Raw genomic sequence first — 19,526 nt, 5'->3', positions numbered from 1 at the left:
TATGGAGAACCTTATCATGTTCGGCTATTATTTATTTGTGAAATTTTAATTGAATTTATCAGCTTTATTCAGTGTTGGTGATTTTCTTTAACCTTACTGACAAACTCTAAGAGGATTAAAAATGTTGTAATTATACTTCCTAACTGTGAAGTTAATGCAAGTTAACTTTTTCCACACCTAATGTTGCTTAACAAAGCAAAATGACTATATAACTATAGAGTACAAAGGCAGAAGTTCTTCCATTGCTTCCTGTAAGCAACTGACATACTTCCATGGCAGTGGGCACCAACACATCTCGCCCTGCAGATGAACAAACTCTGAAAGCAGGATGAGCTCTCTGATCCCAGGTTCAAGTCTGTGGCCAGGACACCCCAGGTACAGATGCAGCCATTCAAAATGGGTGGGGTATTTCGTGGCATCACGCAGTGTCTCGCGGTATCACGCAGTGTCACGCAGTATCACGCAGTCATGCCGGAAACTATCCGGCGTCACCTTGTAAAACCGCCAGGGGGAGCTTAACATCTCATGTACAGCATTTGAGCTTTTAATTTTGAACTGTGTATTACAGCATGTAAATCATCAGTCATTAAAATGTTGGTATATTTTATGAAAGCAAGATTGCTCAGTTGGACAAAAGTACACAACCTACCTTTATCAGAAATATTTATGCATCAAAGCCTTTACCGAAGATATTACGAATGGTATTAATAATGGATGACTTTGGACAAGCTGTATACTCAAAGTATAATTTCTTTAGCACATTTGTACAAGCACTTGGAATCTGTCCAAGCCATACTTTGTCAGGCATTTTGTTTTACTTCAACGGGCATAAAAACTTCCTTGCTTTTAACAGGGCGTTTCATAATTTCTAACTACGAGAATGATTTAAAATGAGACACTTATCATTCAACTAGGGCTCAAAATATCACAAGGATCCTCAAGAGCACAGCAAAGACTGTATTAAAAGATACTTGTATGTATCAACGCTTTCTTTTCCGTATACCAGATTTTATGGAACCACTTCAGAAGGGTGTCAGCCAGTCAGATTCCAGGAATCGGTACTTTAAAGGAAAAATACACACCGGTATTCCATTTCTCCCTAACGATTTTAAGCATCAAAGTATTTAACTAGCATGTGAAATAGCGTGTGAAAAAGTGGTAGTTTTAAGCTTTTCTGCTGATATAATATGGAATCGCGTATCTAAAGAATTTAATATTGTGCGAGCTATCGACAAACTGACTGATGAAAATGATGAGCTACCGGCGATGCAAGTCCAAAGACGACTATGGGCTGACCTCGGGGCGAACATTAGCCCGACATCGATAAGAAGAGTACGCAGGAGGCTTGGATGGAGATACAGAAAAACCAACACATGCCCCATGATAAGGCTAAAAAACAAAGAGGAAAGACTCAAGCAAGTGCTCCAATGGATTGAACAGGGGGAGGCATTTCAGGATGTACTTTTCACCGACGAAACAACAGTGGCTCTGGAACAGTTTTCAACAATGGCATTTTGCAAAAAGGGGAGATATGTGGACAAGCCAAAGCCCAAACATCCACTGAAGGTTCACGTCTGGGGCGGTATATCTACAAGAGGCCCGGGACCACTTCTTATTTTCGAAGGAATTATGGACCGTGTATTCTTCGACGAAGTCGTGGTCACACAGCATGCTGCCCCATATATCAGGGAGCAGTTTGGATCAAGGCACCGTCTCTTTCAAGACAACGATCCGAAACACACAGCAGCAAGGGCGAGGCTTATAGCAGAAGGAGTGAACTGGGTGAAAACTCCAGCCGAATCCCCAGACCTAAATCCGATAGAGATGGTTTGGCATTCGTTGAAAGACTACGTTCGGAAAACTGCTAAGCCCGTCACAAAGCAGGAACTGATCGATGCGATCTATAAATTCTGGGACGAAGAACTGACCGAACAAAATTGTAACAATTTTATTAACAGGCTGTTTTGTGTTCTTCCTAGGATTGTTGACCGGGGCGGGGGACATTCGGGAATGTAAGTCTGAGAAAGACCGTCTCACGTTTGTGAGATTTTCCCTGGTTCCGAAAAAAGACGATTAAAATCTGTAATCTTTCCACTTGTATGTCATCGGAAAATACAATCAGTTTCTGCTTTGTGTAAGGATGGTGTGGTGAGAAGGTGAGAAAGTGGTGAGAAAGCTGTGCTCCTCAAAGCGCTTTACAGGATAAAAACAATAACAACAATAGTGGCTGGGCAAACGATTTTTTTTTATCGAAATACAAAATGAGATACTGTATAATGATGTGCATGAACAAAGTTATACCAATTTTCCTTAGATACGCGATTAAAAAAAATTTTTTTTGAATCCCCGGCGGAACACATTCCATAAGAATCAGCACTTTACAACCCTTACTTCGTGCAACTGGAAAAGAATTCGTGATCGGATCAACGAAATGCTTCATAGAAGGAGGCGCTCTTTTCCTCTAGTCTAACAGTCTATCCACAAACAAAACATTCCTGTTAGACAAGAGGAATTGAAAAAAAACAATTTTGTCAATGGAAACCGGTGTGTGTGTCTCTCTCTGCTGGATGTCCCTCTCACTCTCTGCTGAATGAATAAAAGCATTTTATTAAAAACACGTTCGCGTTTGTCTGGTATTTACTTTGGTCCCTTTTAACTGTTTTTCGATCTACTGTATTGCTTTGAGATGCCACTTTTAAAGGTGATATGTAAAACAAAGTTTTTTATTATTGTTATAGAGAAACATGATCAGATTTTCCCTGGTTCAGAAAAAAAATATCTAAAGTTCTACACATAACTTTCTTAATTTGATGTATTTAAAGCAGTGAACTACTGTAGGTGTAACATAACATTCAGAAATACAATCGAGAATAGTTTTGTGGTGTTTGTTTAGATTAAATGTTCCTAAAACGTATAACATAACAAAATTAAAGATGATTAAAATCTGTAATCTTTCCACTTGTACTGTATGTCATCGGAAAGTTTCTGCTTTGTGTAAGGATGGTATCAAAGAGTAATTTTAAGTGGTGAGAAAGCTGTGCTCAATGTATTTAAGGGACTTAAAAGTAAAAGGAGATGCTTCATATTACTTGACTAATTTTAAAAACTAAGTTATAAATGCAGACGCTCCCTCGGTGCCGCGCCGGGTGTAAATATCAAAATATACATTCGTCCCGGGCAGAGGCCAAAGAGCGCCCGGCTGGGGTGCGCGGGGAAGAGCAGGACAGGAATGAAAGGCGGGGTATAGGAAGGCGTACAGTCTGGGCAGGTATAGATTACACTTTTCTAAAACGTATTTGAAAAATAAAAATGATTACAATCTAATCCTTCCACGTTTGATCCCAAAATCCCAAGAAATATAAATCTAAATGGGGAGAAAGCTATGCTGAAAGTTTATTAAGATACTTAGAAGACAAAGATACTGTATCAATTTATGTTGCATTAGCCTGATTATGATTAAAAAACACATATAATTAAACACGCATTTGCGATTTAAATCAGAACACGATTTAAATCAATATAAATGTTTATATTGTAACGCATACTGTCCAGCTTCCATTTCTCTATAAAAATTTACTCTATTGTACACACACACAATAGAAGCAGGAAGCAGAAGCAGGGACCATTGTCAGAAGGGAAGAAGGTGACTATTCATTGTTATCAAAAGTGACTTAGAATCGATCATGTTGTGACATTTTGAAATATAAAAGTCAATTGATTGGCCATAATTCTATTCTATTTTTTCGAAGAAATGTTTGTTAAAAGAAACAAACATTTGAACACACAACCCGTGAGTTGGTAGTCAGGCACGTAGACCAGTAGGCTACAAGGGAAGTCACATGAAGAGGGAGGCGAAACAGCCCTACACAGCCCTGTCGCAGTACACGAATATAATCATATCGTTATTAAATTCTTTAGATACGCGATTCAATATTATATTCCCTATTAATCACATTCTAAAAGTATGCTTGTTGACTCCGGTATCTCTTTAGTTAAAGACTTCGATGCTTAAAATGTTTAGGGAGAAATGGAATACCGGTGTGTATTTTTTACTTTAAAGTACCAAGACCAGCCATATACAGTACTGTATGTTTATGTTCCAAAATTAATATCGTTTATGGCCTTCACACGCGTTACAGTATGCTCCTATTCTTTTTATGCTCAGCTACTAAGATTTCCCTTCAGTGGTAAAATTCAATATCTACAATGGGCACAGTAAAGACGTTTACTGTACTGTAAGTCTTTCTACGACAGACCAACGGACCACGAGTGCCCCTGTCAGTCAACCAATCACGTACCGCGGTACCCCGCGTCATCTTGTGTCACGATGCGCGACGCCGCAGCCAATTACCTCTGGTACGTGTCTGTACCGCGCACTTTGAATGGCTGCATCTGTAGGAGCACACTGGTAAAGTTCCAGTAGGAAGTAGGAATGGAAATAATCTAGCAGGGTACTCTTTTCCATCCTGTAAACAACAATTCCTATGACTTGTTATGCACCAAAATGCTTGTGGTAATGTCAGTGAAAGACATAAGCCTTGCTACGGTCAGTGATCTCTCCTATCAGGCACGCTGTAGCTTGCAGTGACTGTGCTTGAAGAGTTGAAGCCAAAGAATCTAGTTTTAGAAAACAATGAATGATTCCAAATTGTTTTTCCGTATTTTCTTTCCATGTTCATGTGGGTTTCCTCTGGGTGCTCCAGTTTCCTGCCACAGTCCAAAAATATTGCTTACCAGGATAAGCTCAAGCTCCACAGAACCCTGAATTAGATAATGTGGTTAGAAAATGGAAAGATGTAAATGTATAATTAAAAAAACTCTGTGACCAGCTATGGTATAACACTGCAATGAGAACAATGTTGTACTAAAGGGAAACCATGGCAGACAGCATCACTCAAATTAGAATACTTAAAGATACATCATTTATTGACCACGACTTGCTTACATTTTTTGACACTACAAAATAAACTTTATTTGTACACCCAAATAACCCTTTAAATAACTACTGAAAGGCATTGAAGGCGTTGGCTCATTTCTGTATGGGTAGACCATGGAAAAGAATCTACAGTATATAGAATAGGTTGGCAAGCAGGCTACAGGTTAACTGGCTTCTGTTAAAACTGGCCATGGTATGAGCATGTGTGTTTGTGTGTGTCCTGTGATGGACTGGCCTCCCATTCAGGGTGTATCCAACTTTGTGCCTGCCACTTGCTGGGTTAGACTGCAGTTTCCCACGCAACCTTGTACTGAATAAAGTGGTTTAGAAAACAGATGGGTGGATATTACTGTACATGCTGTGGCCTTCAATGTTCCAAGAAAAACCTCTTTGAAAAATCAGATGTAATTAAAAAAAATTCAACAAGCATCACTCAGTGCTTTGGCAGAACAGCAAAAGTTCCAGATAGGCTAAAACTTCTTGCTCTAAAACATAAAATACAAATGTGAAATGGGCAGTAGTTTAAGTCACATTGCATTTAATGAAAACTACAAGTCAGATCCTGAGCTGTGTGAGTATTAACAAGGAGCTCATTGTTGGAACCATACAAATAAACAACTCAAAGGATCTGAGGAAACTCGTGTCCATAGTCTTAATATTATTATTATTATTATTAATAATAATAATAATAATAATTGCTTACACTTATATAGCACTTTTCTAGAAACTCCACTCAAAGCACTTTACAGGTAATGGGGACTCCCCTCCACCACCATCAATGTGCAACATCCACCTGGATGATGCGATGGCAGCCATAGTGTGCCAGAACACTCACCACACATCAGCTATCAGTGGGGAGGAGAGCAGAGTAATGAAGCCAATTCATAGATGAGGATTATTAGGAGGCCATGATTGGTAAGGACCAATGGGAAATTTGTCCAGGACACCGGGGTTACACCCCTTCTGTTTTTGAGAAATGCCCTGGGATTTTTAATTACCACAGAGAGTCAGGACCTCGGTTTTACATCTCATCCGAAGGCTGTTTACGGTATAGTGTCCCCTTTACTATACTGGGACATTAGGACCGATATGGACCGCAGGGTGAGTGCCCCCTGCTGGCCCCACTAACACCTCATCCAGCAGCAACCTTAGTTTTTCCCAGCGTGTCCCCCCATCCAGGTACTGACCAGGTTCACACCTGCTTAGCTTCAGTGAGTTGCCAGTTGCAGGGTGATATGGCTGCTATACAAATACAAGGGTCATACAAATGGAATGTGGCAAATTGAAGGCCATGTACCTTATGTCAGTTGTAAGCCTTTTATACTCCAACCTAACAACAAAAATTTACAAATTAAAACTAATTACAAAGTTGAATTTTCCTATAACCCACTTCATACTGAAATAAATGTTACAGGTTTAGCTTTTCTCACAGAAGCATCAAAAGAGGCTTAAAGAATTAAGACAAATTAAGACTTGGCAAACACAGTACCTAGTTGATGACATACAGTATAATGGAAACAGGGGTGCAAACAGGTATAAGGTTTTAAATACACATAGAAAATTCTAAAACCACAATAAAAGAGTTGATATTAATATATTTTATATAAGATTATATAGAAGATGTTATAATAATAATTTAAGATCATTTTATACTAAAAGATTTTAATGAGGTTGCGACTAGTCATACATTGAAAAGTGATAGGTTGAGTTAATATTCTTAAGATGGTTTAAAATGAACCTGACATACAGTGCCTTGCGAAAGTATTCAGCCCCCTTGAACTTTTCAACCTTTTGCCACATTTCAGGCTTCAAACATAAAGATATAAATTTTATATTTTATGTGAAGAATCACCAACAAGTGGGACACAATTGTGAAGTGGAACGAAATCTATTGGATTTTTGAAACTTTTTTAACTAATAAAAAAATGAAAAGTGGGGCGTGCAAAATTATTCGGCCCCTTTACTTTCAGTGCAGCAAACTCACTCCAGAAGTTCAGCGAGGATCTCTGAATGATCCAATGTTGTCCTAAATGACTGATGGTGATAAATAGAATCCACCTGTGTGTAATCAAGTCTCTGTATAAATGCACCTGCTCTGTGATAGTCTCAAGGTTCTGTTGAAAGCGCAGAGAGCATCATGAAGACCAAGGAACACACCAGGCAGGTCCGTAATACTGTTGTGGAGAAGTTTAAAGCCGGATTTGGATACAAAAAGATTTCCCAAGCTTCAAACATCCCAAGGAGCACTGTGCAAGCGATCATCTTGAAATGGAAGGAGTATCAGACCACTGCAAATCTACCAAGACCTGGCCGTCCCTCTAAACTTTCAGCTCAGACAAGGAGAAGACTGATCAGAGATGCAGCCAAGAGGCCCATGATCACTCTGGATGAACTGCAGAGAACTACAGCTGAGGTGGGAGAGTCTGTCCATAGGACAACAATCAGTCTTACACTGCACAAATCTGGCCTTTATGGAAGAGTGGCAAGAAGAAAGCCATTTCTCAAAGATATCCATAAAAAGTCTCGTCTAAAGTTTGCCACAAGCCACCTGGGAGACACCCCAAACATGTGGAAGAAGGTGCTCTGGTCAGATGAAACCAAAATCGAACTTTTTGGCCACAATGCAAAATGATTTGTTTGGCGTAAAAGCAACACAGCTCATCACCCTCAACACACCATCCCCACTGTCAAACATGGTGGTGGCAGCATCATGGTTTGGGCCTGCTTTTCTTCAGCAGGGACAGGGAAGATGGTTAAAATTGAGGGGAAGATGGATGTAGCCAAATACAGGACCATTCTGGATGAAAACCTGTTGGAGTCTGCAAAAGACCTGAAACTGGGACGAAGATTTATCTTCCAACAAGACAATGATCCCAAACATACAGCAAAATCTACAAAGGAATGGTTCACAAATAAACGTATCCAGGTGTTTGAATGGCCAAGTCAAAGTCCAGACCTGAATCCAATCGAGAATCTGTGGAAAGAGCTGAAAACTGCTGTTCACAAACGCTCTCCATCCAACCTCACTGAGCTCGAGCTGTTTTGCAAGGAAGAATGGGCAAGAATTTCAGTCTCTCGATGTGCAAAACTGATAGAGACATACCCCAAGCGACTTGCAGCTGTAATCGCAGCAAAAGGTGGCTCTACAAAGTATTAACGCAAGGGGGCCGAATAATTTTGCACGCCCCATTTTTCATTTTTTTATTAGTTAAAAAGTTTCAAAAATCCAATAGATTTCGTTCCACTTCACAATTGTGTCCCACTTGTTGGTGATTCTTCACATAAAATAAAAAATTTATATCTTTATGTTTGAAGCCTGAAATGTGGCAAAAGGTTGAAAAGTTCAAGGGGGCCGAATACTTTCGCAAGGTACTGTAACTACAGTACTTTCAGAGTGCCCACAAGAAACCTTTTCTTTATTTTGAGTCAGCCTCAATTTTGATTAATAATACAGTTTTGCAGCTGGAGCAAAAGAAGTAAGATATCAGAGATTGCTGTGTTGGTCTTTACAGTGTCAGTTTCATAGCTGTACAGGGTCTGGAGCAACTATAATACCTAAACACCATACTGTACATTAACTAATGACTATAGGAAGACCCAAAATGTGATTACACTTACTGTATGATGTTAGCCATGTATTTTTGTTGAAATCCACACTGGGTCTAATGTCTTACTCACAAAGCGATTTCCCAGTCTGAAATAATTTATAAAGGACTCCATTCTTTCAATTTACAAGACTGCTGAATACACAGTGCAGCAGGTCCAACAGCAAAATCAAATATGTTCAAAAATAAGTGCCAGTAGGAGGATCTGATTCCTTTTTTTGAAAGCCAAGTCCAGTATAAAAAGTTAAGAATGCACAGAGTCAAGATGGTGGGAAAAGATTGAACAATATGCTCAAAGGCTTTTCTGTATTATAAACAGATTTATAATAATTATAATAATTGCTTACACATATATAGCACTTTTTCTGGAAACCCCACTCAAAGCGCTTTGCAGGTAATGGGGACTCCCCTCCACCACTGCCAATGTGCAGCATCCACCTGGATGATGATTTATAGTGTGAATGCCACATCCATTGGTGGCATGGTGCTGGGTTCAATTCCAGAGCTAGGATACCATCTGCTCGAAGTTTGTATGTTCATCCAGGGCTGGCATGGGTTTCCTATGGGTGCTCCAGTTTCTTCCCACAGCCCAAAAACATATTGGTAGAGTAACTGGCTTCTGGAAAACTTGGTCCTGGCATGATGGCCCTGCAATGGACCCATCCTGGGTATATCCCCACTTTGTGCCCATTGCGTAGCAGGATAGGTACCAGCTCCCCCACAGGCATGAATTGCAAGAAGTGGATAGAAAATGGAGAGATGGATGCATGCATGCATCCATGTCACATCCCTCCTCTCATTCACCACAAACAACATGAAACAAGTTAGGTAGTCCCCAGCACGTTCTCATGAACAATTTTTTTTTTGGGGGGGGGGGGCATTCACTGCAATACCTTTTTTTCTTTTTTCCATGAACTCCCTGCAGATTCGCAAGACTTAAAACACCACTACTCATCTCCTTACTACATCAATGAACAATTGGCTTTATAAACTTAAATGTCAATAGAGGTATTGGGTCTCTTTCAATTTTCTAATTGAGGCCCCAGAAGACTCTCAGCTTTCGATGCTGATGAGCCTAGACTATGGCATAATCTCAGTTATGTTTAGTTTTGTTTAACCTACTATATTGAGGTGTATACAATAACTTTCTTGTAAAGTGCCTTGCTAATGGGTTTTTGTCAGAGTAGGAGATTGGCAATGCATTTAGCCACTGACAGATCAAAAAAACGTATTTTATTACAGTACTTATCACTAGATGACTGCAAGACAAACATATAACAGAATTACATTACAGAAGGTGAAAGTCTTACTTTCAACAGTCTTTCTTAGTTTTGCAAATTTACATGAAAGGTAATCTTAAGAAAACTGGTTACAAACAAATGTGATTTCTAAAAAGATTTTCATAAACATCATAAAATATTTTAAGTTTGAGGAGAAATAGTGATACTCACTCACAATTATGTACAGGTTCTGTAACTGTTTTTAATTCTACTTAAATGGAATTAGTAAGACTTAAACACCATTGGCACTTAAACCACAATAAGACACAAATAGTGGCGGGGTTACCTCACTCAGAAAGAGTTTTAGCAATGCAGTAAGGATTCAGTTAGCTCAAAGGGACAACACCAGGAAATTAGTTGTTAAGTATTCAGTTAGTTTTACGATGTGTTGCCATCTACAGTCCACTACAGGCGAGCAGTTTTCAGTCCTGGAAGGTTGCTGCTGGAAGTGATGTTAATGGGGCCAGTAGATGGTGGTCACCCTGGGGTCTGTGTAGGTCCCTAATGCCCCAGTATAGTGACGGGGACACTATACCTTAAAAGGCCGTGTCTTTGGCCGAGATATAAAACCAAGGTCCTGACCTTCTCTGTGGTAATTAAAAATCCCAGGGTATTTCTAAAAAAAAAAAATCAGTGTGTTACCCCTGACGACCTGACCAAATCTCCCATTTGCTATTACCAATCCTGGCCTTCTAATAATCCCCATCTATGAATTAGCTTCATCATGCTGTTCTCCTCCCTACTGATAGCAGACATGTGGTGAGTGTACCGGTGCACTATGGCTATTGTCACATCATGGAGGTGAGGGCTGCACATGAGTGGTGGTGGAGGGGAGTCCCCATTACTGGTAAAGAACTTTGAGAGGAATGTCCAGAAAAGTGCTATACCAGGGTAAGTTATTACGAATTAGCACTAGAACCAACTAATAACACAGGGGTCATCCAGGACAGGATTTAGAAACAGTGTAATACATGGGGGAAACCCAGCTTTCGTTCCATCTTATCTTAGTTTACTTCAACTGGTACTTGAAAAGTTGCTTCATTGGAAAACTTGGAAATATTACTCCTCCACTCATCCATTTTCTAACTACTTTAGAAGTACGTGGTCATGGGGGAGCCCGAGCCTATGTTAGCATACAACAGACACTTACACCTAGGGCCAACTTTCCCAGAAGCATATTAACCTACTAATATTTTTGGAGTGTGGGAGAAAATCAGATCAGCAGGAGGAAAGGCACACAAACACCGTGAGAACACACAAACTCCACACAGATCACAGACTACATATGGAATTACCAAGTGCTCCAAGGCACCAGTGCTTAGCATTGCACCAACAGACTGCTCCAAACCATTGCTTTTCATAAATAAAATAAAACCCCCATTCTAACATTTGTGATCAGAACACAAACTGACCAAATTAAGTAATTATTACAATTAATATGCATTTACAATTAGTTAAATTAATGGTTATATAATTGCTTCTGTTCTAGTCAAGCTCTACCAGGTATGTGAATCCCCAGGGCCAGAACTGGGGAACCACTACTCTTGATCTTCTCATACTACATGAGACACTTGGAAACTATACAGTGTTCATTGTAATCATGGCAAGTCTATGGCTGTGTCTTTATTGTAGCTTGTACCCAATATGTATGAATGTCTTAATCTAACAATGATGTTTACAAACACGTATTGTTGTTGTACCACGGCTTAAAGCAGGCCAATTGAAATATAGTGTACTGAAAAAGTATTTCCCTCCAACCCCTTCTGATTTTCTTGCATATTTGCATTCCCCCTCCCCCCCACAGTGAGATTACTCAGATCTTTTCACAGGTTGTAGAATTATATAAAAGGAGAATCAGGGAGAAAAAAAAAGTTTTTAGCTTCTTTCATTTGTTTGGTGTGCAAGGCAATCAAACATGCAATTTCCAGGTGTGAAAAATGTTATTGCCCTCCCAGTGAACTCAATCCATTTAAGGTATAACTACTGTAGGTCAGCTGTTTGAATACTTTGGTTAACCATCAGGCCTGATGTAATCCGATTTATATTGGGAAGAGCTGGCCATCAGAGTGAAGCTCTCAGTACAGAGGTTCGGGAGGAACATCATGCCAAGATCAAAAGAAATACAGGTACCTGAAAACCTCTGGAAATAAAGCTCTTTATGACTGTTAGTCTTAATAAATGGTTATAAAGCCCATTTTAAGGCTCTGGAGCTCCACCGAACCACAATATAGTCGGACAATATAGTAAAACCTACAGTATATTGTCCAAATAGAGAGTTTGGGTCAGCAGTGCATCTTCCAGGGAGTATCCATCCTTCCAAAATCTCTCCAAGACCAATGAGTAAAATTCTATTTAATGGCTCAGTCATTAAGTTTTAGTTCCATGCAACTTTCTATGTACTTTCTTAACTTGTTACTCTAACATTAAAGTGACTTACTGTACCAATTAAAAGTAAACTGAACATCATTCGACCACTTCATTTACCTGAACCAGGCTTTCCTGCAATTAATGCAGGTATGACTTTAAATCATGAGTAAAAAAAAATACTGAATCATTTCATTGGCAAAGTTACCCCTATATACAGTTTGTTACAGTTATATAATGATTTACACGAGGTTATAAACATTCATTTTTCTTTTTCTTAATAGGCGTAATTTGTACTTCTGCTGCAATAGCATTTGACTCGCGAGATACTCATTAGATTTCGTGTGAATGGTGCTTTTAAAACTTCGTGTTTGAATTGGCAGAACTACTTTTATCTCGGATTAAAGCACAGTTTTGTTCTTAAAAAAGTTTTGGACAATTTCAGTTTTGCTTTTCGTTTATTTTACGACTACAAATCGTAACGCGTATACTGAAACCTCGTAAATGAACACTAAAATCAGCACAGAAATTGTGGAACACAACCAAAAACTAGAAGAACCCGCCAGAGCAAACAAAACATTTAGAACTGCGTCAATTTATGCCCGATTCCGACCATTTCTCAATCTACTACATTCTTAGAAGTATTTGCATCTTGCGTTTCATCGCTAAGAGCTTTACATAGCGCGGGGACATTTGCTTTCGACCACCGCTGAAGTACAGCACCGTGCCGCGTAACGCATGGCGGCCCCTGCACTACAAGCAGCTCCTCTACACCAACACGGCAGTTAAGCGAGAAACTTACCCCAGCCCATCAAAAATGCAGAGATTAACTGAATAAGCACGATTTTAAGAAAACCATATTGGAGAAATCCAATTGAAACAGAACACCAGGATTAACGCTTTACTAACATGGGCACAGGATCCTTAATTACCAAATAGTCAGAACCTTGTTTTCACGGTTCAAAGCCCCATAGAGCGCAATGGAGAAGAATCTGTTGTTTTGATCAGGTTTCTCCTTAAGCAATTTAAAATAATGCTCAAACTAATTTATTATAACATTATCTACATCATGAGGTTCGTCCGTATAGGAGGAATTGTTGCTTGCGGTGGGGGAAGAGGCATGTACAGTACCTACAAATTCTCATCCAAGTGGACAAAATGAGATGCTCTTCGTTTCGTGTGCTCGTTCTCTTTTCTAATGCCCTTAAGGCATTGATATTTCTTATAAGAAAATGGTAGTGCGCTGGACACAACGCCCCATGTTGTTTGCATTTTAAGTTTATATTTCGAAGAATCACGATTTTATTAATTGCAAGTTGAGGGCTACTACACAATCTGACACCAGAATCTTTCGCGCCAGACATTCCTCTTATAAATGCTCTCCTGCGCGCAAACCTCCACATGTTCATAGGAGAAGACTAGACCTACACATCTTCGTTCTCTGGTACACTTGCCTAGTATGCAAGAATAATTACCAGATATGTACATTTCAACATCTCTTGTAAGTCATTAGCAAAGCGTCCTGTTATTATCATGCAGGAATACCGCCTCACTTTGCATATACAGCGAGAACTTCACATATTGTATGAAAACTTACTACATAAAGTGGATAAACGTACCGTATAGCGGTTTTTTGGTACTTTTACTTGCACAACTTAAGAGGTGCAGCAACTTTGAAGATAATTTAAACCTAGTTGCGTAAATACACCCCCCATACCTGAAGTAGTTTTTATGCGACTCGGAAACAGGCTTGGAAACTTTAAACATGCTCCTCAAAACCTGTTGCCGAACATTTAAAGGATCCAAAGATATCCAGTTCCAGCTGAAGCGGCATCAGTCTTGACAAGTTCAAAGTAGATGAGGCACATCTGCAGAGACAGAACCGGAGCATTAGAGTTCGTAGTCCTGCAGCGCTAGGACCAGGTGCTTCTTACAAGTACCAGACAATGAGCAGCTGACGCTCATCCCAGTTTTACCTGCCTGCCTTTTACCTGCCCGAGAAGACGCGTAACGAAGAACCTTCGTGCCCGCGACCGTCTGGGGGTACTTAAAGCTTACAAAACCAGGAGCACCAGCGTGTCCCCCACCACCACATTTTTTTTATCTAAACACGAGATTCGAAAGACTGAACTTGTATATTTTAAAATATAAAGCATTTGTAAACTCCATCAAGTAGGGACTACTGTACATGCTATATTAGCCAAATTAGTCAGATCGAATACACCCTAGAAAAAGGCAACAGGGGCTATAAGAAATGGGTTACAGAGAAGCAAACATCTACTAATTTGTTGACAGTCCAAAAACATACTGTACACAAGGGCACAAAAAATGTGTATATCTCTGTTGCATTCATTGAGCCACTTCATCCCCTTCCCGTTATTTTTACACCTCCGACTTGATCTCTGAAGCAAAGTACTGTATTTGTGTCTTGTAACCACTGAACACCTACTGTAAATAGTTGCGATAGCGCCTGTGTACGATGTCTCTGGCAAATGTACTTTAGAATCCTCTTGGATGTTTAAGTTGAGAATCAAAGTGAGGGAGAGTTAAAACGAATCTGACTCTTACGCTAATCCCCTAAAATAAATATTCAGTTAACGCGCTGTCGCCGAAACAGTCCAAGTAAGCTCCCAAAACATACTCTCAAATCCTGTCTTCAGGACCGCAACAAATTTTACGCCAGGATGTGCAATCGCTTGCAGAAGCCTTGACAAGCTTGCAACAGTCCTCTCCTCCCACGATCCTACTTCTCTTCTTTATCCAGCAACTCGCTCACAGTTTCGCTCATCTTCCTTAATGAGCAGCATCCACACAATTTGATTCGGCTGCGCACACTTCGGTGCCCTCCCACCACTTATCCACAGGAGTGCATAATTAATTACAATAACCCCCCAAAGTACTTTAATACTTTAATGATGGGGGTGAGCTGAGTAGGTGATATTTTTCGTTTCCACTTCGGAATTTGGAGAAGGTGTCAACACAACGTTTCCTTGCACAGATTGTAATATTTGCTGTTCTTTCTTTCAAAGTCTGCCGTAAAAAAGTGTTAAATATTTATTGTATTACCGTTTTACTGTTGCGTAAACTAGTCTTTTTTTAAATGTTGCACTAAGTATAAAAGACACCTGCGTTTTAGTAAGCGTGGGTTAAGTAGCGATACGGAGTAGTTGTTAGGTGGGGATTCTGCATTCTAAATGAAAGGTTTGAGATTCGAATTCGTATTTCACTCGGATTGCTGTAGTATTCTAGCCCAGCTACAGTATATATGGGTTTGAAGGTACCTACTACCCATTTGTAGATAGAAGAGTCAGATAAGTCAATAATAAAGTGCATGTAGAACTAGAACTAGAAACGCATTTTTACAACAAATCATGGTTTTGCTTGTATTTACAGGTAATGTAACTCCTAGAGAGATTTAGAGTACTTCCTACAAAAACATGGCCTTTCCTAATACAAGTACTGTATACTATGGCAGATTGGCGCAAACCTTGTTTGGCAGAGAGGAGGACGGTAGAGAATAGTCAGGAGGCAGATTCGCAGCTTCACGAAGGCAGAGGGTTTATTGGCCTTTTAGTTACATACGACGGTGAAATTCACCAAAGAGAGAGAGAGACAGTAGGTAAATAAAAAGGGAGAGTGCAGTTTCCAATATATTCCCAAAAATTACAGTCTATACAGTAGTTGTTTTAATTTTCTTTTCTTTGCTTTAGATTTTAAGGTAAAACACTACACATTTTGCCATTTGACAGTGTATCCTTATGTCAAGAATAAAACAGTTACAATTTTCGAAGTGTTTAAAATGCCCATTTAGGGAGAATAATTATTTTGCAATAAATGTATTGTTTCCAGATCTCTAGGTGACCAGGCATTTAATCAAGTCTATTTCCATTTGTGTTAAAACTGATGACTTGTGTGTGTCAAGGCACAAATGTAATAATAATTAATTATTTAATTAAGAATAATTTTACCGTGGGGAACCTCAGGAAAACCCTAGCCTCTATATTTTCACAGCTTAGTGGTTTTGACAGCATAATATTGAGCAACTCAGTGAAAAAATCCAAAGATAATGAGCCATGATCCCCAAATAAATATATTTAATAACATGATGGAAAATTAACATTGGAGTCAATTATTTAGATAAGGTGGGACTTGCGACACTGACTTGTAAGTGTTCTTTGAACAATCACTGATGGTAATTGATAAACACAAGTGATATTTTGTATGTAGATTTTCAGAAGGCTTTTGATAATTTTCCTCATTAAAGATCAACTCCTAAATTTCAGGCCATAGGCATTAAGGAAACTCAAGCTTCCTTAATGTTTGGATTGAGATCTGGTAAATAGAAAATGGAGAGTATGGAAAAAGTTTGTTAACCCCCTAGATTGGCCCACATATATACAGTATATATATTATATTCATTACGTCTTAATAAAAAATAGATATCCCTTTATTTTATCCATTAAAACAAACACATGAGCTATATCGGGGTTACCTAATGATGGAGTCTACTAGCAGAATCTGTATGTTACTCTGTACCCATATAGTGGTAGGAGCTGTGAACTCCTGCTGAATTCACATGCTAAACTCTAACCTTCACGCTTGCTTGAGCACAGATGCTTCATGCTCTCTGTACTAAACTCCCATCTTCTGTACCAAACTCCCTGATAAGGAAGGAATGTATTAATTGCTCTCTGAGTCCTTGAGTTTCTTGAGAAAGTACCTCAAAGACAGGAGAGGGGAAGTGTAGAGAAAAGTGTATATAAGTTGTGGAGAACCATATCCCCTTTGAACAACTACCACTAATATCTTCATTGTATTTTTCCTTGTATGCATAAAATAAAGCTAGGCTTGGTTCACGGACAATCCAGGCTCAAATCTCTTGGTTTCTACACCTAATTACCAACATGATCCAACAGTAAATATCCTTGTGTGAATAAATATATGAAACTGGTGGCACCTCTTTAGGCAGCAGTGACATTATTGGCTTTTTGTCATGCTTACCCATGCTGGAGAGCTGTGGAGTGAGCTATCATTGCCATGGCAGCCACCTCCATTCACCTGTCAGTCAAGTACCAGTTACCAGTACAAGTCAGTACAAGTACCAGTGAATGTATAATCAGTTGGGAGACCCGTACCACCTGGGAGCAATTTACGATCATGACTGCCTTAGGTGGTTCATGTTATTAAAAATCTGCTCTGACTGTACTCTGCACTCTGGTGTAATGTTTTGCTTGGAGCCTCTCAAGGTTTTGTGGTCTTGTTCCTGTGTTCTTGTATTTCTGACGTGCTTCAGATTTTAATTTGCTTTTTCGATTTCCTCTGTGCTTTGATACTGTGTTTACGTGGTTTCAGACATTGCTTTGTTCCCAGCTATGACCTTGGATTGTGTTTCTTGCATGTTTTACCTACAGTAGTTTGTTTTTCTTGCTGCACACACCCTGCCTTCTCCTGTCAGCTTGCTCCTTCGCTTCTGCTTTGCCTTTCAAGTTGCTTGCTATTGGGTTTATCTCTAACAATGAGCTGCTGCTTAGTTCCACCTTAGTCTCATGGTTATGACACTTTTAAGAATTTTGTCTTGTTCTTCCTTTCAGAACTGCTTCAAGTTGATGGCATTTGAGAGGTTCCTTGCATGAACAGTGTGCCATATTTTTTTTAATGAGGTTTAGGTCCAGATGTTGACTTTGTCAATCCAAAATGTAAAATGTCTTCCTTTTCAGACATTCTATTATAGACCTGATAATGCAGTATGATAAGGATAATTTTCTCTTGTTAGGCTTGTTTGGCCTCATTAAAGTCTTAATTGAACTAAAAAGATGCTTGATTGTATAATTTCACATTTGTTCTAACTCAAATGATGGGGATTTGACTTGTAAAATGTAATAGTTTATAGTTAAAAGGCAACTTCCAAAATGTTTCAGAGCTGAAAACAATTGAAGAGCTCAAAATAATCCTATCATTAAGTCACTTAATGGTTTGATTGTGTAACTGTAAGCATGACTAGAATAAAAACCAGCAGGTGGTTTTCCATTCGTCTTCTCCATCTCTCACTCTTTCTCAAAATTAAAACTGTAAAAAAAGCAGTGTACAGTATCTCTTTGCATACGATAATATTGCATAGTGGATACTGCTGCTTGTATGTTAAACTTATCATTATGTTTACTCTTTTAAGCTTAATTAATAATTGTATTTCCTAAGTGTGAATTTAAAATTTAATGGCATTTATATAGGTGTATTGCAAAATGGAGGTGATGTTGAGGGAGGTAGTGTAGGTGACAATGTTGGTAGTTTACTGTCTTTTGAAATGTGATTGTAATGTTTGTAGATTTTTTTTATATTTAGTATAAATAATGTTACAAATGGGGGGTTACGAAAATGGTGAAAATCAGGATTTGACCGAGCGGTTTAGTCAATAAATGAAAAAATTATTCATAACCCCCAACTTATAAGTTATTTTCTAGCCATACTGTATACCTGAGCGGCTTGTATAAATAGGCATGTGAATTCTTTGTTCTCTGGCACAGCTTTGGTGAGAAGAGCAATAATCCAGGCACGTGGTTAAACAAATATTTATTACAATGACAAGACACAAACTACACTACACAAAACAAAACATACAATACACAAGTTACTCTATGTACAGTATTTACAAACAAGGCATTTCAGAGGCCTAACATTCTGGTCATCCAGAAAACCCCAGACTGCTATTAAGCATTAAACTCATAATGCCTTCAGAGGCAACATAAGAGATGAGCTGCCTTCTAACTAAATACAATGCAACCTGCAGTTACATCTCTCTCTCTCTGGGAGCCTATATCCCTATCCATAAAAATGCACCCTAAGCAGGAAAGATGTTTCTAACTGAGTTATCTTTTACTAATCCACAACTTATCTAGGTACAGTATACCAAGGTCAACTTTACACTTCTTTCTGCTCAAGGGACCCCCAGACCTCAGCAAACATCTTTTCTCCTTTGAAGTTAGAAGTGTTAACTGTTCCAAGTGTCACTAACTTTAATTTAAATCTAAGATACACTTCTCAAAAGTGTGTACATCTAAAGCTGTAACAGTCATAATGATGTTTTTGTCCTCTTTCATGTCTTTCAAGAGTTTGCATTGAAAGTTTTTCTGTTGCCTGAATCACTCCTAGAGGGTCTGTCGAAGATCAATGATGGAGATAATGCTTTCCATACTGTTTTTGTTTCTTGAAGAAAAAAAAAATAATGCTATAGTGACATAGGGTATGTAACATGGGGGAAAAACTCAAATGTAGTGGAAGATGTTTGTAACTGTTCCCTCATATACTGTATATCATGCTCTTCACAAGCAAAAAGCACAAAACACA

At 39.0% G+C, this 19,526-nt stretch overlaps 1 protein-coding gene across 1 annotated transcript in view; it reads right to left on the bottom strand.

Annotated features, from left to right (window-relative positions):
* Positions 1–14,936, bottom strand: part of LOC102685448 (zinc-binding protein A33-like) — a 43,036-nt gene extending 28,100 nt beyond the window's left edge. The window contains exons 1-2 of the mRNA XM_015348915.2: positions 14,827–14,936; positions 13,903–14,053 (exon numbers count right to left, since the gene is read on the bottom strand). The gene's annotated coding sequence lies outside the window, so the exon portion shown is untranslated. The remainder of the gene's footprint in view (positions 1–13,902; positions 14,054–14,826) is intronic.
* Between the last annotated feature and the right edge of the window lie 4,590 nt (positions 14,937–19,526).

This window comes from Lepisosteus oculatus, chromosome 11 (genome assembly GCF_040954835.1).
Source record: "Lepisosteus oculatus isolate fLepOcu1 chromosome 11, fLepOcu1.hap2, whole genome shotgun sequence".
Classification (NCBI taxonomy): domain Eukaryota; kingdom Metazoa; phylum Chordata; class Actinopteri; order Semionotiformes; family Lepisosteidae; genus Lepisosteus; species Lepisosteus oculatus.
The sequence above is the reverse complement of the archived record's forward strand: the minus strand, read 5'-3'. Positions and strand labels throughout refer to the sequence as shown.